Source organism: Aquarana catesbeiana, linkage group LG09, assembly GCF_042186555.1.
Source record: "Aquarana catesbeiana isolate 2022-GZ linkage group LG09, ASM4218655v1, whole genome shotgun sequence".
NCBI classification, from domain to species: Eukaryota; Metazoa; Chordata; class Amphibia; order Anura; family Ranidae; genus Aquarana; species Aquarana catesbeiana.
In genome coordinates, this window is record NC_133332.1 from 69090431 (window position 1) to 69111277 (window position 20847).

Below are 20847 nucleotides of genomic sequence, written 5' to 3' on the forward strand. Positions count from 1 at the left end.
GAGGGGCCCAGATCTCCCTCTAATGTTAGCCGGAGGTCACTTGACCGTCATGCTGGCTGCTCAGCCCCTGCCACTGTAGCCCTGGATCGTAGTAGGAGAGCGGCTGGGAGTCATGTGACCGGCCTGAAGATACCTGGGGAAAAAAGGTATTTAGAGGCAAAGATTTAAACAAACACTTATACTGTGAGTTATCACCAGATAAAGGAGAGGGGCTGCCAGTGGCATTTTGTAAAGTTTTATATACTACAAATAGCAGCAGGGGGCGGAGACTATTAACACAGACACAGGAGCTGACAGGTGGGGGGGGGGGGGGGAGGATGACAGGGCAGGGCTGCGGATAATGGAGGCACGTAAACTGACCAAGGTGTCAGGGCTCAGCAGCCTTGATAAACCGTGGTCAATTTACAGGGGGGAGGGCAGGATCACCAGGTTTTTGGCAGATTAGACAGCACAAGCACTGTGTTGTTTAATCTGCTATAAGGGAACAGGAGATCCTTCCTTCCTTCCTTCCTTCCTTCCTTCCTTCCTTCCTTCCTTCCTTCCTTCCTTCCTTCCTTCCTTCCTTCCTTCCTTCCTTCCAAACACTTTAAAGCTGTCAGCGGATCGGCCTCTACAAACTCAACAGAAAATGGAAAGCAACTGAGTAGCATGTGCTGAGCAGCATGAGACAGAGTATTACTGGTCATTAAGCAGTATAGGCTATACACGCAAAGGGGGCCAGCCTGAAGTGATCTAGCAGGACTTAATTTTCTGACTAAAGTTCCACTTTAAACAAGTTACAGACAGAGCATTTGATGAAATATGCCTATGCAAAGGTTTTTCTAAAAATAAATCCGCTTGTTGAAATGATCTGTAGGTCTAGTGGCCGGCACTTCTGCCTAGCAGCACTAGGGTTGATGGTTCGAATCCCAACCTTGGCACAACCTACCCAGAGTTTGAATGTGTCCCCTGTGCCTGCGCGGGTTTCCTCCGGGTACTCCGGTTTCTTCCCACACTCCAAGGACATGCTGGAAGTTTAATTGGCCCTAGTATGTATATGTATGAACGTGAGATAGGGATCTTAGATTAAGCTCCTTGAGGGCAGGGACTGATGTGAATGTGCAATATATATGTAAAGAGATGTGTAAATTGACAGCACTTTAGAAGTACTTATAATAGGCAGCTGAATCTGTTTTTAAATCTTGTCTTTTTCCAGTAAAAAGTTTTAGCTGAGTTCTGAAACAACCCATCATATTAAAGGACCAGTGGAAGGAGGCAGGATGTGAAGGGGCCAAGCTTTTGCTTTTTACAGAAAGTAGAAATTAGCATTTGTATATTCTACCCATTTCTGTGGGTTTCATCACTGACAGGGCTTCCATCTTCACCTGGTCTTCCTTCCAGGTTCTTGGGCTCTAGCAGTTTGGCCGAACTGCGATGATGTCACAACCGCAGTACACAAGCATTGGTGACGTGATCATCTGAAAAAATTGTAAATGTCTCCTAAACGGTGCAGGTTTAGGAGATATTCATTATACCTATAGGTACAAGTAACCAAGCGGTGTGTACTACTGCTTTAATGGAAGTGCAGACTGTCACTTGAAAAAGGTGCAAGCAGGTTTTCAGCAAGGCATACTGGCAGCTTGTTTAAAGTGACAGTACGTCCAGATCGGTGTTTAACCTCCCTATACTTGGGCCTCTTATACAAAGTAAAATCTATGTGGACAAGATCTGGTTAGGCCTTCTGATGTGAGTCAATCACAGCATGCCTTTAGGGATGGCTTGCATTTTAGATTGGTTTACCATCTGTGCATGTTTAAATCTTGCTAAATTGTGTAGACTAGAGTAATGTAGGCAATGCATGGCAAAAACCTTTAGTAAATGCCATTAACTGCACCTGTGCTGAGGGTAAAAGCTTGTTAATTTTTAATCGGTTCAATTTGTGTTGCTAACATACTGTACCCCTACAGGCACACATGTTGACCATTGAACGATGATAAAGAAGAAAAAAATATTTTATTACCTTTTGAAATGTGTAAAACCATGCAGCATTCTTAAGTTTACAATTTTGTTTGTTTAAAATTTAGTGGTTGAAAACATGACGTGGAATTTATTTATTTACACCAAGTTTTTGAAAAAAAGCAGGGCTTTGCTTCAGCGGGGGAACGCACCTCCAGGGCTGTATATGTAATGGCAAGGGGTTCGCTTATGTGTCTATTGATGCTCACTGCTGGGGGACCTATCCTAGCTGTAGGAGATCTATTTTTGCAGGGGGGTCTATTGATGCTGGTGGGGAATCTATTGCTTGGGGTGGGTCTTATATTGCTGGAGGGGGGTTTGTTGTTGCTGGGAGAGATCTACTGTTTAGGGAGGGGTCTATTTTTGCTGGCTGTGGGGAGATCTGTTGTTGCTGCCAGGAGTCTATTGGTGCTGGGGGTCCACTGCTGTAAGGGGATCTATTGTTACTGGCTGCAGGTGGCAGAGAAAAGGGGTGAATCCGGAAAGGGGGGTTCCTGCACCTATTCTCTGAGGGGAAAAAAAAACCCTGAATAAAAGCCATCATATACACAATTGTTTTAAATGACCCTCAAATATAAAATACAGGAGCAAGACATCTGTGACTTTCACTGTTTAAAACCGCTTACCTCTTTATATGTATTGATGTGTGGTAAACACATGGGAGTGAATGGGCTCTAACAACCTCCAAGGCGATTTTAATTCCTTCATCCACTTGCTGAAATTAGCCAAGATCTACAGAAGAGGTTTTTAGTAGCTCAATTGTGCTACCAGTATTGGAAATGTATTGCTAGTAGTAATCTGCACACTATCATGCAGTAAATCTTTTGTAGTAGCCAATTGCACATTCTGGGGCATTCATATAGTATGTCTACGACACTGGTATTTTGTTGCATTTCCACATGACAAATGTCAGTGCTTCCCCAAAATTTAACCACCTGTTGGAAACGAGTATATAAATTCAGGGCAAGAACTGCCAATTGTCTTGCAGAGGTGCACAGAGGTCGGAGTGTCCATACGCACACTCCAAACTCTGTGCAGCTGAGCTCCCTTCCCATTGCTGCAGCTGTCACGCAGATAGCACAGCGGTCCAGCAGTTTTGTAGCTGGGTGGGTGGAGCCCGATGGGCATTAATAGACACTAGTTCCCCATCAGGTCCACTCCCTATGGATTTTATAGCTAATAGAGGGACTAATGTTGGCTATGGAATCAGCACACTGTTTGCTGTCAATCAGAAGGAAAGATTAAATGTGATGGGGCGCTAGTCCCTTAACTTCCAATCAGGCTCCGCCCACTGTCTGCACCTGTGAAGCTGACCGCGTTCTCGACAGCCAGTGATGGGAATGGTGGAGCTAGCAGTGGCAAACATGCCACCCTGTTACAAAAAATACAGAAACGGGCATTTTGCCTGTTTCTGTACACCAACTTAGAGTTGAGCTTAAAGGAGAAGTCAGGCCAAAGCTCTTTTGTGTTCTTAGTTCTGCACTCCTGTGACCCGTATTCAGCCGACATCAGGATAAAGTTGGGGGATGTCACTCAGCCAGTCCCGACTCTGTCTGTATCCACCCAAATGTCTGAGCAGCAGCTGGCTTTCAGGTCACTGCTGCAAGCCTGAGCCAGCAGCTCCTGTCCTCTGTACAGCCTGGCGCTTCAGTGAGGGCTAGAAGGTCAGAGCACAGAACTGTGACTGACAGTCATCGCTCTGAGCTCAGTGAAGACCAAGAACTGTGCGATCAGCTGTCTTTGATTGCTCTGTTTTCAGTCTTAGAAGCGGCTGGGTGTCGGACCAATGCTGCAGCCACCTAGGTAAGTATGTGTTTTGTTTTTTTAAATCCCACACTTTTCATTCAGTTACCTCCACCTTTGTTACCTATGAACTCGAGGTAATTCTTTTTGGATTTAGTGCAGTCATGGCACCAATTTCTAAAAGTTGCACTGTTAACACCTGCCTGAATTTGTTGCACGTTTCGGTAAAGCTACAAAAACTGATGGAAGGGCTTTTTAAAGGGCACTACCGCCAGAAAAGTGGTGCAATAGTTAGGGACTGTAGGTTTGTTCTTAAGTTGAATCTGTAAGTCGGAACAGGTACATTTTTTAAGTGTAGCTCCAGCCAAAAAAACGAATTTTAAGCTTTTTGGATAGCATAGGGAAGGGTTAACACCCCTGTAACATTTGTTTTGCTGTCTGTGCCCCTGTTCAGAAGATTTCACCTCACTTTCTGTCCCAATGACAAATTGGATTTTGAAAATTTTGGGTTGTTGTGGAAACAAGGATTGGTGATTAAGCATCAGTGGAGGTACCTTTTCCCCATAATAGCTCTTACAGGAGTGAATTTCCCTTCCTAGGGGTAGATTTCCTCTTACTTCCTGTTGTCTCCCTCCGTTTGTAAGTAGGAGTCATTTGTAAGTCGGATGTTTGTAACTAGGGGACCCCCTGTATACAGTGCCTTGAAAAAGTATTCATACCCCTTATAATTTTCTACATTTAGTCATGTTACAACCAAAAACGTAAATGTATTTTATGTGATAGAGCAACACAAAGTTACACATAATTGTGACATGGAAGGGAAATGATAAATGATTTAAACTTATTTATTTGTAAAAAAAAAAAAAAAAAAATGTGAAAAGTGTGGCATTCATTTGTATGTAGCCCTCCTGAGTCAATACTTTGTAGAACCACCTTTCGCTGCAATTACAGCTGCAAGTCTTTTTGGGGATGTCTCTACCAGCTTTGCACATCTAGAGTGACATTTTTTGCCCATTATTTTTTGCAAAATAGCTCAAGCTCTGTCAGATTGGATGGAGAGCGTCTGTGAACAGCAATTTTCAAGTCTTGCCACAGATTTTCAATTTAATTTAGGTCTGGACTTTGACTGGGCCATTCTAACACATGAATATGCTTTAATCTAAACCATTCCATTGTAGCTCTGGCTGTATGTTGTCCTGCTGGAAGGTGAACCTCCGCCCCAGTCTCAAGTCTTTTGCAGACTCTAACAGGTTTTCTTCTAAGATTGCCCTGTATTTGGCTCCATCCATCTTCCCATCAGCTCTGACCAGCGTCCCTGTACCTGCTGAAAAAAAGCATCCCCACAACATGATGATCCCACCATCATGTTTCACAGTGGGGATGGTGTGTTCAGGGTGAGTTTTCTGCCACACATTGCATTTTGCTTTTAGGCCAAAAAGTTAAATTTTGGTCTCATCTGACTAGAGCACCTTCTTCCACATTTGCTGTGTCCCCCACATAGCTTCTTGCAAACGGGACTTCTTATGTTTTTTTTTCAATAATGGCTTTCTTCTTGTCACTCTTTCATAAAGGTCAGATTTGTGAAGTGCACGACTAATAGTTGTCCTGTGGACAGATTCTCCCACCTGAGCTGTGGATCTCTGCAGCTCCTCCAGAGTTACTATGGGCCTCTTGGCTGCTTCTCTGATTAATGCTCTCCTTGCCCGGCCTGTCAATTTAGGTGGACGGCCATGTCTTGGTAGGTTTGCAGTTGGGCCATACGCTTTCCATTTTCAGATGGATTGAACAGTGCTCCGTGAGATGTTCAAAGCTTGGGATATTTTTTTTATAACCTAACCCTGCTTTAAACTACTCCACAACTTTATCCCTGACCTGTCTGTTTTGTTCCTTTGGCCTTCGTTAGCCAACCTGTCTGCAACAAAAGATCACAGCACCACTTGGAACATCGCAGTGCATAAAAAATTCTGATACAACGTTTGACTGCTGAGTTTGCGTTTTTCTATGGGGAGGATCACTCACTGGTGTCAGAGATTTTCTAGCATCCTTACAAGATTGGCTCAAAAGTAAGGATTACAGCAGGAGTTTCTTGAATCTGTAACATCATAAAATTCAGAGTGTGTATTAGGAATACTGAAGTGATAGCAAAGCTACAATGAAAGTACAACATTTGCTGGGCTTAGTTCAGACCACATGTGTGTAAAGACGTAATAAAAACTGGGTTCTCTATTACTGGTTTATATAGCATGATAAATCTGTGGTCTGTCAGTCCAATGACGAGTGTTATTAAGGCTGTTTTCTTTTTACGAATGGATTATAGCCGTACATGTTATTCAGGAGACTCCCCCATCCACACTAAACAGCATACATGGAAGAATTTTCCCTGTTAGCTTTGTATTCTGACAGCCACTACACTTGCAGCTGTCAGAATACTTGAATAATGACTGCATCTAATTGGCTGCAATCCCTTCTCGGCTGAGAATTTTTAGCCAGCGACTTTGATTTTAAAGGCTATGTTCACCTTTGGAACATGTTCCAGCTGCTGCCCCCCCATTACAGCTCCCTGTGACAGCAGGCAGGGGATCTTCACCACTCCAGCTGCTATCACAATTTAAAAACAGCGCACCTAGGCAGGGCTCTGCCCAAACTGCCACATCATTCAGTTTCCTGTGAATAAATGCCTACAAGTACCACCAGCCATTGCGGCAGAGGGTTCTCCATAAACTTTGAGGGTGCTGGTGAGCACTCTCATAGTTCATTGTTTCTTTCTGCAATTCAGTATCTGCCTGCCTGGATTGGAGGTGTGAGCAGACAGTGTACTGAAAATCTGCAGGATCCAGGCATTGCACCTACGATCTGCTGATTGCGGGATTGATGCTTTATAGACTCTAGCGTAAAAAAATAATAAATGCAAGTTTTTTTTTTTTAACCTGCAAAAAGATGTTCATTTATAATTTTTTTTAAAAGGGTGAACTTTGCCTTTAAAGAGGAATTAAACCCTGATGGGTTTTACTTCCTCTTTTTTCCCCTGCAAAGTAAAAGCATAATGGGCTAGTATGAATGGTATACTAGCCCATTATGTGGCACTTACCTGCAAACGAAGCCCGCGATGTCCCTGCTGGTGGCCACATCCATCTTCGCCCCTCTTCCTTCCGGGGCCGCGGACTCTGGCTTTGTGGACATGGTCAGAGCCATGTGACGCATGCAGTGGTGAGGTCCGTTTCTTCACAGCGCATGTGCCGATGACATCATTGGTACACTACAAGGTAAATATCTCTTAAACGGTGCACATTTAGGAGATCTTTCCACTACCTATAGGTAAGCCTTATTCTAGGCTTACCTATAGGTAAAAGTGACAATTGGGGGTTTACAACCTCTTTAGGATCAAAGTTTATCTAGTCAGGTAGTGCCAATTGGGTCAAATCAAGCATGGCTCACATTTTGTCAGAACTGGAGCTGTGTATTGCTGGCATAAAAGTGTAACCCAGATGTGGCGGGAGGGCCCGTGGAACTCAGAATCCCTTAGAAAGTAGGGGATGTCCTTGTTTCAGCTCCCCATATACCTCTTATGTCTAAGTCACCCTGTGCTATCCTGGCACAGGGTGAGTGAGAAAAAATATCTTGGACTACTTAAAATGGGACCGTAATATTTGTCCACAATATCTCCCAGGATGTATGTAGAGACTATTATTGGTTTGTTTGATTCTGAACTCAACCTGTTAATTGAGTGAGCTGATCACATTAGCCTCCAGGACTGGCTAGGAGACGAACTGTTGATGACTAGGCTGAGGGGGGGGGGGGGGGGGAGATTGTTGTTTGTATTGTTAATTGTAATTAGCTCCTGCTTCTGTGTTTATGCTACTGTGTGAAGCTTGGTGCCCACAAGTCTGTGTCCTACAGGTCATGTCTCTGAGTCATCTGGTCTGGGTAAATTTTTTAGTAAATTAGCTCATGTTAATTAGGTTAGCTTTGAGTCATCCTGCTGTATAAATTTGTGTGAGATCTCAAATAGTTAGTCCTGATGTACTCCAAGACTGGTGTTGTCTAGTTCTTGGGGGTTCCTATAGCCAGATCCATTGGACTCGTGTTCCAGAACTTAGGAAGTGGTATACTGACGGAAGCACTCAAGCGGAGTGTGGGACGTTCCGTGACACCATATGTTAAAATATTTACCTTCAGCCCCCTGTGGAGATCGGTAACATGTGGCTCTACCTGACCTGTCCAGCCTTTGCACAAAAAAGTCTTGGCCACTTACAGCTTATGCACACCGATCACTTTGCATTCAATAACTGGGGCCATACTTATGGCCATTCCACCCATAGGAATAACTAAGGCCCGGGACCAGGATGTCTCCGGTGCAAAAACTGCACAGCACTGGGTAAATATCTCCATCTCTTCAGCCCCTTCCTAACCGGATCAATTTTCAGCTTTTGGTGTTCTCACATTTTGAATGACAATTACTCAGTCATGCAACACTGTACCTATATGAAATTTGTGTCCTTTTTTCACACAAATAGAGCTTTCTTTTGGTGGTATTTAATCACCTCTGGGTTTTTTATTTTTTGTGCTATAAAAGAAAAAAGACCAAAAATTCTGTAAAAAAAAAAAAATGCATTTTTCTTAGTTTCCGTTATAAAAATTTTGCTAATTAGTCATTTTTCTTCATAAATTTTGGCCAAAATTTATACTGCTACATTTCTTTGGTAAAAATAACCCAAATTGGTGTATATTATTTGGTCTGTGTGAAAGTTATAGAGTCCACAAGCTATGGTGCCAATCTGTGAAAATTGACCACACCTGATGTCCTGACTGCCTGATCTCATTTCTTGAGACCCTAACAAATCAGGAAAGTACAAATACCCCCCAAATGACCCCTTTTTGGAAAGTAGACATTCCAAGGTATTTAGTAAGAGGCATGGTGAGTTTTTTGAAGTTGTAATTTTTTCCCACAATTCTTTGCAAAATCAAGGGTTTTTTTTCACAAAATTGTTATTAGCAGGTTATTTCTCACACACAGCATGTGCATAGCACATATTACACCCCAAAACACATTCTGCTACTCCCCCTGAGTACGACGATACCACATGTGTGAGACTTTTACACATTGTGACCACATACAGAGGTGCAAAATGCAGGGAGCACTGTCAGGCGTTCTTGGAGCATAACTTATACATATAATTTCTTGACTACCTCTTACATTTTGAAGGCCCTGGAGCACCAGGACAATGGAAACGCCCCAAAAATGACCCAATTTTGGAAAGAAAACACCCCAACGTATAATCTATGAGGCATATCGAGTCTTTTGAACATGTCATTTTTTTCCTACAAGTTTCTGAAAAATGTGTAAAGAAAATGAAAACACATTTTTTTTTTTTTTTTTACACAAAGTTGTCCATTTATACAATATTTCTAACACATAGCATTTACATACCAAAAATTACACCCCAAAATATATTCTCCTACTCCTCCCGAGTACAGCGATACCACATGTGTGAGACTTTTACACAGCCTGGCCACATAGAGAGGCCCAACATGCAGGGAGCACCATCAGGCGTTCTAGGGGCATAAATGTCAAATCTAATTTGACTACCTATTACACTTTTGTGAGGCACTCTAGTGGCATGGATGCGAACTGATGTGCATGGATGAGCATGAATGGGGATGGATGAGCCGTGGATGGGGATGGCTGAGTATGGATGGGATGACTGAGTATGGCTGAATACGGATGGGATGGCTGAGTACGGCTGGGTATTGCTGAGTATGGATGGGGGTGGATGGGATGGCTGAGCATGGATGAGTATTGCTGAGTATGGATGGATGGCTGAGCATGGATGAGTATTGCTGAGTATGGATGGATGAGCATGGATGGCTGGCTGAGTATGGAAGGATGGTTGAGTATTGCTGAGTATGGATGGATGGCTGAGCATGGATGAGTATTGCTGAGTATGGATGGATGAGTATTGCTGAGTATGGATGGCTGAGCATGAATGGATGGATGAGTATTGCTGAGTATGGATGGCTGGCTGAGCATGGATGGATGGCTGAGTATGCAAAGATTTTGAGTATGGCCTCATGTAGTCAAAGATACCAAGTCTTAAAAACGTACCATCATCCAAATTAATATACAGAAACAAAGGAGAGTGGGAACAAGGGGACAGTGGCTGATGTTGGCCCCGTAACATTCCCACCCTAAAAGTGGCTGGACTATATCGGTACAGATAGACAACAATAAACAAATTATATAAAAGGGTTTATTACAAAAAAGAAGTATACATAGTATACTTATTAAAATGCAAAACAGAGGCTCAGGATTCCCCAAGGGATATCTGTTGTTGCAAGGTATAGAATGGTCCTCCTGAGGAAGCTGTAAAACCGCGAAACTAGTCGAGAACCAGACCCCTTGTTCCCACTCTCCTTTGTGGCTGAGTATGGATTGATGGATGGCTGGCTGAGCATGGATGGATGGCTGGCTGAATGGCTGGAGTGGGCACAGATCAGTGTTGTGGGCACTACACATCCAGCCCACAGCGCTGCAGCAACATCTGATCTCTCCCCCCTCTCTGTACCGATCTGTACAGAGAGGGGAGAGAGGAACCGGACGTGATGCTGGTTTGTTTACAAGGGATCGCTCTGTAATTTGACGGAGCGATCACGTGGTAAACGGCCGCTGTCAGCAGCCATTTACCGTGATGCGCCGGGTCCTCCGGACCCATCGGTCACGGGTGTTCCCGGGTGCGCGTCCCAGGGGGTGCGCGGGAGCAAGATTCTGGGAGGACGTCAATGTATGCCCTCCCAGAGTTATCGAGCCGTGCTGTAGCCGTCATTCGGCTATAGCGCCGTCATTAAGTAGTTAAAGTATATGTTAACCCATACCATGTAAAACAGGCATGTCCAAAGTCCGGCCCATGGGCCAATTGCGGCCTGTGTTCCGGTTTCATACGGCCCCACTGGTAATTTGGATATATATATCTTTTGTGGCCCCAAAAGGTATTTATCATTCCTCGGAGGGGACGGGGAGGGGGGCGGGATGAGTGCCGTCAGATTACATACAGGAGAATGTCCTGTTTACTCGGCGGCCTCTGTAATAGGAGGTCCCGTCTCCTGGGCTGGCATTGGGTGACTGTTCTGCCTATCATAGGAGGTGGGACTTAGTATTAAAGAGGCTGCCGAGTAAACAGGCGATTCTCCTGTATGTAATCTGTTGGCGCTCGTCTCGCCCCCTCCCTGTCCCCTCCGAGGCAGCAGATGGGCATGGATCAGGCTGCACTGATGGCAATGGTGAGGCTGCATTCATGGCAATGGTGAGGCTGCATTCATGGCAATGGTGAGGCTGCATTCATGGCTGCATTCATGACTTGTAAGGCTGCATTCATGGCAATGGTGAGGCTGCATTCATGGCACTTGTAAGGCTGCATTCATGGCAATGGTGAGGCTGCATTCATGGCACTTGTAAGGCTGCATTCATGGCAATTGTGAGACTGCATTCATGGCACTTGTGAGGCTGTATTCATGGCAATGGTGAGGCTGCATTCATGGCAATGGTGAGGCTGCATTCATGACTTGTAAGGCTGCATTCATGGCACTTGTAAGGCTGCATTCATGGCAATGGTGAGGCTGCATTCATGGCACTTGTAAGGCTGCATTCATGGCACTTGTAAGGCTGCATTCATGGCAATTGTGAGACTGTATTCATGGCACTTGTGAGGCTGTATTCATGGCAATGGTGAGGCTGCAGATGGGCACTGATTAGGCTGCATTGATGGGCACTGACCCTTATTTTGCTTCACAGTTCTTTATTATTTATTCATTTATTTATTTATTATTATTTAAATGTAAGTTTTTTACTGAAACTTCCCTCTTAAAGTGAAGGTGCGTGTTATATGCCGATAAAAGCGGTATATACATATAATACGCCTGAGCTCATCCTTAGACTCTTCACCACACATAGCGACAGAGGCAAGAGAATTCTTGTTGGGGAGTGTATTAGTTAAAATGCATTTCATTTTAATGGTTCAAAGAATGTCAGGCAAAATGGTCGGCCCTCATGCATGTTCACATCATCAAATCTGGCCCTCTTTGAAAAAAGTTTGGACACCCCGATGTAAAACATCCCATGCCGATTAAAATACAAACAAAAGGCAAAATATTTGTGTGCATATATAAAAATATATATACTTTTTCTTCTAAGTGATCACATAATCCCTGTTCTGAGCTGCATAAGGGGAAAAAGTTGGGGTGGAGATTGCAGGCGAGCATGTCAACAGAAGGCTGATAAACGGCAGTACAATGATCTTTTCAGTGATTGTTGGGTGGGGGGGTTCGGGGACTGTCAGCACAAGTCTTGGCCATTGGAGGACAGGCAGGCTGTGCTCCCAACACAGCCGGAAAACTGACCATGCTAGGATGGATGCGCTCTCATGCCTAGCGTAGTCAGTTTGAAATAGGAAAGCGGGGTTACTGGCAGGATCACCAGGTATTTCACATAAAGGAAAAAATACAAAGAAAACAGGATACTCTAAACACCAGTACATGGTACAACATACACAACTCAGGAATATGCAATGTTGGGGTACCATACACTTGAAGGTGCCCACATAAAAAAAAAATCCACATGCCAAACAGTCTTCCCAACTAGCAAGTGCCATACAAGCATGCATGTTGGGCTACTGAGTTTGGTAATGCCAAGTGGACTAGAATAGTGTTCAGTAGGCATCCCTGGCACTGGGTTTTGCAAGGGAAGACAATAGCGATCGACCCGAGAAAATCCATCATTACTAATCAGTTCTATCCCCAAGAAAGCTTGGTCAGTGGGAAGTTGGCCAATGGCCATGGTCAGCATTACAGACATATAAATGTTCCCCTTTATGCTATTAATGGTTACTTTGGTTTGTAGGAATCAAAGTATGTATATTTTCCTTGTTTATGCTCTTTTCATGCAGATCTGTTTTGTTGACCTTATCCTTATGTCGGCACGTTGCCATTTCTTTCCTCATTGTATTGCTTATTGTCTCACTCACTCCAGCTTATTAAAAAAGACAGCGCTTAGTGCAATGATGGTAAGAAAAGCACTTTAGCTTATGGCAGCCATACTTCACCTTCGAACAGTGAGGACAATGCAAAACCAGTACTAATTGACTGCTATGTGTTACTGCATTTTACAAATTTACAAATTGCTCTTTACCTTCTTAAAGTGACACTAAACTCTGTTTTAAAATAAGATCTTTTCAAATACTGTATGTATTCTTAAAAAAAAAAAAAAATGCTCTTATTCTTCTCCAAATCTCGAAATTCCTTTAATGGCATCCCAGTCTTAGTCCATAGGGCTCAATATTGAGTTGGCCCACTGCTGGTGCTCAATTTTTTTGGGTGGGTGTCAGTGAGGGGGCCAGGTTTGTTTGCCACATCCCCCCCCCCCCCCCCCAAACAATTGAGCACCAGCTACCACTGGTGGGTCAACTCAACCCCCCCCCCTCAGTCGCTCAATCGATCGCCCGCCAGCCCCGCACTTACCCCATCCAGTTGACGGCTTCGGCGGCTTCCCCTCCCCCTGCCTCCCCTCCCGAGTCTCAGCGGTTGCTTCTCCTCCTAGCCAATCGGGTCTTAGGATTCCCGGCCAATCAGTTCTCAGGACCCTTTCCTGATTGGCTGGGAGGAGAAGCAGGCAGACATTAGCGAATGTTATTATTACCCCTATTGAAATCCATGCGCCCGGTGCTCTGCATGGAAATTAGGTTCCTGGGTGCATGGATTAGGGGGGTGGCGTCCCTGCACCGCATACGAGTGGCCGCCACTGTGGCCCACCCTTTGCAGCAATAACAGCTTCAACTCTTTTGGGAAGGCTGTCCACAAGGTTTGGGAGTGTGTCTATGGGAATGTTTGACCATTCTTCCAGAAGCGCATTTGTGAGGTCAGGCACAGATGTTGGACGAGAAGGTCTGGCTCGCAGTGTCCATTCTAATTTATCCCAAAGGTGTTCTATTGGGTTGAGGTCAGGACTCTGCTAGGGCCAGTCAAGTTCTTCCACCCAAAACTCACTCATTCATGTCTTTATGGACCTTGCTTTGTGCACTGGTCCAAATCATTTGGTGGAGGAGGGATTATGGTATGGGGTTGTTTTTCAGGGGTTGAGCTTGGCCCTTTAGTTCCAGTGAAGGGAACTCTTAAGGTGTCAGCATACCAAGACATTTTGGACAATTTCATGCTCCCAACTTTGTGGGAACAGTTTGGGGATGGCCCCTTCCTGCTCCAACATAACTGCACACCAGTGCACAAAGCACGGTCCATAAAGACATAGATGAGCGAGTTTAGGGTGAAGGAACTTGACTGGCCTGCACAGAGTCCTGTCCTCAACCAGATAGAGCACTTTTGGGATGAATTAGAGTGGAGACTGCAAGCCAGGCTTTCTCTTCCAACATCAGTGCCTGACCTCACAAATGCGCTTCTGGAAGAATGGTCAAACATTCCCATATACATGTCCTAAACCTTGTGGACAGCCTTCCCAGAAGAGTTGAAGCTGCACTCCTCTCCCACAGTCAGTTCACACTGCCTTGTGTGAATATCTGCAAAGTTAATAACACCCCCAGTTTAGTTCACAGATCACAGTGCGAACTGTGAACTTGCATAGGGATTGGATCTCATAGGTGAGAACATCCATGCAATCCGATTCTAGTGCGGGGAAAAACAAGTCCCTGCACTATTTTCTGTGCGAATCCAATGCGAGTTCAGCCATCCAACCATAGGTGTGCACAGCCTATTGCATTATAGTGTGCACCCCAAATGTATTAAAACATGGGTGGTGATAGCAGGGCAGAGGTTGGTGTTAGTAGAGCAGTGGACAGTGTCAGAGCAGTGGACTTATCAGTAGGGCAGTGAACAGTGTCAGTAGTTTTTTAGTACTTTATTATTTTATTATTTTTTTAAATATTTTTTTAGGAGCCCCGTTGGAGGGCTTTGGTGAAATATCAGCAGGGGAGTCTGCATGGCATGGGGTGATTAGGGTGTGCCCAGGCACACCCCCTGCGCACGCCTATGCATACAACTGTATGGCTGAACTCGCATTGCTCAGAGATCACATGTTATCGGCACTTGCAGTGCGGATGCGAATCACATGCGATCTCCGAGATCACGCTAGTGTGAACCCAGGCTTAGTGTATATGCGGTGCAAATTTGATCTGGTTCAAAAAAGGGTCCTGTGCGAGTTTAGTGTGGTGCGGATTCCAGCTCCATAGAATTCTATGGGACCAGATTGAAATTGCAATCCAGTGTTTATAATTTTCTATTTTTTTTTTTTTTTTTTGCCTACATTTTATAGAAAATAAAAATCGCAGATGTGACCAATCCCTTCACAAATTCACATTGAAATCACAAAAGGGAAACAGAAATCGCGATGCAAGTTTGAACTGTGTACCGCTTTAAATTCGCACGGCATAAGTGTGAACCGGGGATAAGAAACAATTTAATGAAAAATAGATTACGGGGCCATCAAGTAGTGGATGTGTATGGTTTATTTTTTGGAGAATAAGGATATTGCTTATTGTCACTTCAGTTAAAATTGGTTTCTCTACAAATGTCGCATTGCCATCCTTATGTATGTCTTTGTTTTTACAATAGTCTTTTGCTGTCTGGTTATACTTCCACGTAGGTCTCTTGCTGTCTCATGACACCCTCACAATGTATTTTTGTCTCTCTAGATCCTCCACCCCTCCTCTGGTGTCTGCTCTCCCTGCCTCCTCTGCTGTGACTCTCCCCTCCTCCCATCTCTCCTCCCTCTCATTATCCGCACAGTTCCCCAGCATCCCAGTGACGCAGGAATGAAAGAAACAACACCAGGATAACAGGACCAGCATCAGGACCATCATCCAACTGATAGCAGGACACAGCATCAGGACCATCATCCACCTGATCAGGAGGAGAGGAGGACCAGGGCTCAGCATCAGGTGAATCAGGACCAAGGACAGCAGCCTGTGATAGAGCAAGGCCTGGGTAAGTCTGCCTCCATACCTCCCGGAGGAGAGGATGGTATCCAGAAGATGTATAGGGCATAGAACCAATATATTAATCACATCTAGACCAACAAATACATAACCTGAGAGAACGTAGCCAATATGTATCAAAGTATATAAAATATGTAACATGCCATTAAAAAAATACAAATAGCTGCATGTTAGATGAAGAAGAAAAGGCCTAGTAGTGATTAATAGTAGTAATAGAGAAGAAGGTAAAATGAATGGGATACTGATAGGTAGGTGTACAGTGCAAAGAGAGCAGCACAGTGATAAGTGGGTAGGTGCACAACGGTATATATACAGTCTCAGTATACCAAAATAACTATTAAATATTGTAAATATTGTAAAAAAACATAACAAAATAAAAAGTGACAAGGCATACACACAGAGGGTGAGGCATAGACGGGTAGGAAAGAATGGAGAGAGGCATGGTATCAATGGGATAAGGAAGGTATACAGACAGATCGATGTGTAAGTATGTAGAGAACTAGGTATACAGAGAGGCAGATACAGATTTGTATTTAGAGAGAAATAAATAGAAAGATACTTGGATATGTATGTAGGGAGATAAGTACTCGCATGCATCTAACAAGGTAGGTATTTAAAAGAATACATGGATAGGTATGTAATAAGGTAGGTACATGGGGGTATATACAAAAAGGTATACAGTAAGATAGGTAAATGGACAGATATACAAACAGATACAAAGGGAGTTAGGTATATAGAAGGGTACAAGACAATGTATATAGAGTGGTAGGTATCCAGGATGATAGGCAGACAGGATACCTAGATAGTGTACAAAAGCATTCATAGACAGGAGGAGCGAAAAAGGTATAGGGAAGAATACACAGATAAGTATATAGGGAGGTAAGTATACAGAGACATATACAAATAGTTATGTAGGGTAGTTGGTAAAAAGAGGAAATTAGGAGCAGCTATGTAGAAATCTAGGTACCTGAAGGGATGTACAGATAGATATAGAGGGATCAATCGACAGGTATAGTAAGGTAGGAATGCAAAGGGATATGGCGAGAGGTAGGTAGACGGGTATATACAGATAGATATGTAGAGATGGAGGTATTGAGGGAGAGGGAACAATGGATAGGTATGGTAAGGTGGTTATATACAGATAGATATGTAGAGAAATAGGAGTGCAGGGTATATACAAATAGATAAGTAGAAAGGTAGGTATACGGGGTATATATACAGATAGATATGTAGAGAGGTAGGTATACAGGGTATGTGCAGATAGATATGCAGATTAGTAGATGTAGAGGGGTAGATATAGAGGGATCAATGGATAGATATAGTAATGTAGACATAGAGAGGGATATACAGAGAGGTAGGTATGGAGGGTATATACAGACAGATATGTATAGAAGTCGGTATACAGGGTATATACAGATACATATGTAGAAAGTTAGGCATAAAAGGTCTATACAGATAGAAAGGTAGGTATACAGATAGGTAAAGAGGTAGGTATACAGGGTATATACAGATAGAAAGCTAGGTATACAGGGTATGAGCAGATAGATATGAAGAGTAGTAGGTATAGAGGGGTAGATATAGAGGGATCAATGGACAGGTATAGTAAGTTAGAAATACAGACGGATATAGAGAGAGGTAGGTATAGAGGGTATATACAGACAGATATGTAAAGAGGTAGGTATGCAGATAGGTAAAGAGGTAGGTATACAGGATATATACAGAAAGATGAGTAGATAGGATTAAAGTGAGATAGGTAGAGAAAGTCATAAAATATGTATATAGAGAGGTGAGAACAGAGGGATATAAAGAGAGGTGAATATACAGGGCTTTGCATGTAGAGAGGGTAGCTATGCAGAAGAATAAACAGAGAGCTGTGTAGGGAGGTAGGTATACAAAAGCATATACACATATGAATGTTTAAAAAGGAAGTACAGAGATTAATATAGAGAGAGGGATGTAGAGGTATGGTTATATAAAAGGATACATAGAAAGGTGGTTATATAGAAGGTAGGATAGCTATAATTCAAACACTTCTAGATATAGAAAGGTGGACTGCAGTGAGTTTATATACAGCAGCAGGTATGAATATAGAAATGTGAATATTTCAGTGCTCTGAACAGTTGTCATGTAGGAGAGATGAAGATACAGAGGGAATATAGGAGAGAAAAGATCCATCTGTATACAGTATGTACGTAGATGAACACCGGTCAATGAAGGTGTAATATACTGGAGTGATTAACTGACTCCTCAAGACTCCATGATTAACATTATTACCATCCTCTATAATGACTTCCATCTTCCAGGCCTCATCCAGAATCCTCCCATTCCCCACCTCCATCCCCTTCTCTAATTCTCACATCTTCAGCTCTGTTCTGTCTTCTTATCCTTTTTTGCCTTAATCTTTTTTTTTTATCTCTGTCCTGTACACCAGTTTTCTTTCTGTCAATCTGTCTCTTGTGTCCTGTGCATGACTCTTCATTCCCTCCTGTCCTGTGTGCCTTTCCCCCCTTCTCTCTCTCTCTCCTCCTTTCTCCCTATCATTCTCTCCACCTCTCTCCCACTATCCAGTGCCTCCACTCCCTCTCTCTCTCTCGGTCCTCCTTTTTCACTCTCTCTCTATCTTTCTCTCTCTTCTTACCATATGGTGTCCCTGTGCCTCCTGTCTTTCTTTCTCCCTCTCTCCTTTCTTCCTGTTATAATATCTCTCTATGCCTTCTCTCCTCCTTTCCCCCCTTCCCTTTTCTTATACTGTACTGTCTCATTGCCCAATCTCCTCCTTTTTTGTTTCTCTTCTTACTATACTGTGTCTCTGCCTTCTCTCTTCCTTTCTCCCCCTTTCTCTCTTTTTACTTACACCGTATCTCTGTGACTTCTCTTTTCTCTCTTTCTCTTTCTTCTTTATCTTTCTTTCTTTCTTTCTTTCTTTCTTTCTTTCTTTCTTTCTTTCTTTCTTTCTTTCTTTCTTTCTTTCTTTCTTTCTTTCTTTCTTTCTTTCTTTCTTTCTTTCTTTCTTTCTCTACACTTTGTCTTTTCTCCTTACGCCCCCTCTCTCTTACTATGCTGTGTCTGTGCCATCTCTCCTTATCTCTCCCTTTTATGTTTTTACTATACTGCATTTCTGCCCCTGTGTCCTTCTTTTCCTCTGCCTCTGTCCCTTTCCTTCCTTCCTTCCTTCCTTCCTTCCTTCCTTCCTTCCTTCCTTCCTTCCTTCCTTCCTTCCTTCCTTCCTTTCCTTTCCTTTCCCTTCTTTCCTCCCTCCTCTTTCTTTCCTTCCTTCCTTCCTTCCTTCCTTCCTTCCTTCCTTCCTTCCTTCCTTCCTTCCTTTTTCTTTTACTCTCTCTCTTCTTTCTATACTGTGTCTCTGCCTGTTCTCCTCCTTTCTCATTATCTCCCTTCCCTCTATATTGGTCCCTTCTTTTAATTCTATACTGTATCTCTGTGTCTCCTCTCCACCTTTCTCCCTCTCTCACTTCTTTGACTATATTGTGTCCCGGTGCCTTCTCTCCTCCTTTCTCTCGCTCTCCCTTCTTTCTTCCATGCTGTGCCCCCCCATACACACGCACACTTCGTTTTATACTGTCTGCCCGCTCTCATTCTTTCTTCTTCTCTCTCTTCCCCCTATACTTTTTCTCTGCCCCCCCCCCCCCTCCTTCTTTCTCCCTCTTTCCCTCCCCACCCATACTATGTCCTTTTTCCCTTTGTTCCTTTCCTTTCCCTCTTTCCTTCCTTCCCCTCTCTCTATTTTCAGTACAGTGTCTCTGCTGCCCCCCCCCTTCTCCCTCTTTTCCTCCCCTTACTATCATGTCCCTCTCCTTGTCCTGCTTTCACCCTTTATTATATGTGTCCTTCTTTTCCTCTGCCTCTGTCCCTTTCCTTCCCTCTGTCCCCTTCCTTCCTTCCTTCCTTCCTTCCTTCCTTCCTTCCTTCCTTCCTTCCTTCCTTCCTTCCTTCCTTCCTTCCTTCCTTCCTTCCTTCCTTCCTTATTCCTTCCTTCCTTCTTTCCTTCTTTCCTTTCCTTTCCTTTCCTTTCTCCCTCCTCTTTCCTTCCTTCCTTCCTTTCTTCCTTCCTTCCTTCCCTTCCCTTCCCTTCCCTTCCCTTTCATTTCCTTTCCCTTCCTTCCTCCCTCCTCTTTCCTTTCCTTTCCTTTCCTTTCCTTTCCTTTCCTTTCCTTTTCCTTTCCTTTCCTTTCCTTTCCTTTCCTTTCCTTTCCTTTCCTTTCCTTTCCTTTCCTTTCCTTTTCTTCCTTCCTTCCTTCCTTCCTTCCTTCCTTCCTTCCTTCCTTCCTTCCTTCCTTCCTTCCTTCCTTCCTTCCTTCCTTTCCTTCCTTTCCTTCCTTTCCTTCCTTCCTTTCCTTCCTTTCCTTCCTTCCCAATATCTATCCCTATCCTCTCTCTGTTCTCTGCCCCTTCACTCTGATGTATAATTTGGTCTGTTCCAAAATACATGTTACTCTGTTATCAGATACCAGTGACAGGTTCCCTTCTGTAATGTGACTGTATATAGATCATGTCACTCAGATATTTTCATTTCTCCCTTTTTCTATTCCATTGCTCATCTTGTTTTTAACCCCTTATTTTCACCCTTAGGTATCCTCTCTTATCTTACTTTTCTATTTTTTCCACGTTATTTAATGCCCTGGCTCTATGTTTTTCTTTTTCCAACAAGAGAAAGAGTCCCCATTTCTCGTACACCCCACACACATCTCCCTGCATCTAAATCTCCTCTTTTCTCTGCCCCCTGTTTGTCCTGTGCTGCCCCGCTAGCCCTGGCTCTATGCCTGGGGACATTTCCAGACATCACCATCCATGGAATAATCTAGCAGCCTGAGAAGAGTCGGTGACGGGCCCTGGATGGTAGCCTGGCTCTGTCCCACCTCTCTGACTGTGGAGAGAAGCTTTGTCTGTCTCCTACAATCACCATCTTGTGTTCACATTGATTGCATTGCAAGCTGCAGAGTTCTGTGTGCTGGCTGCAGACTGAATGTGGGTGAATGGCCATCACATCGGGATTATTCCATGGTGGGGAATGTCAGTGAAAGACAAGGGGCTTTGTATTGTGGGAAATAATCTTCTCAGTATTGTCACTATGAGAAACACAGTCCCTTTTCTTTTATGTTCA

The 20847-nt window shown here is 43.7% G+C and overlaps 1 protein-coding gene across 4 annotated transcripts in view; it reads left to right on the forward strand.

Annotated features, from left to right (window-relative positions):
• Nucleotides 1-15466: 15466 nt before the first annotated feature.
• CLIP3 (CAP-Gly domain containing linker protein 3) overlaps nucleotides 15467-20847 on the forward strand; it is a 65478-nt gene continuing 60097 nt past the window's right edge. For 3 of the 4 annotated variants that reach the window (XR_012235964.1, XM_073598735.1, XM_073598734.1), the window contains exon 1: nucleotides 15467-15717. The gene's annotated coding sequence lies outside the window, so the exon portion shown is untranslated. The remainder of the gene's footprint in view (nucleotides 15718-20847) is intronic. The other variant, XM_073598736.1, reaches the window with a different exon arrangement.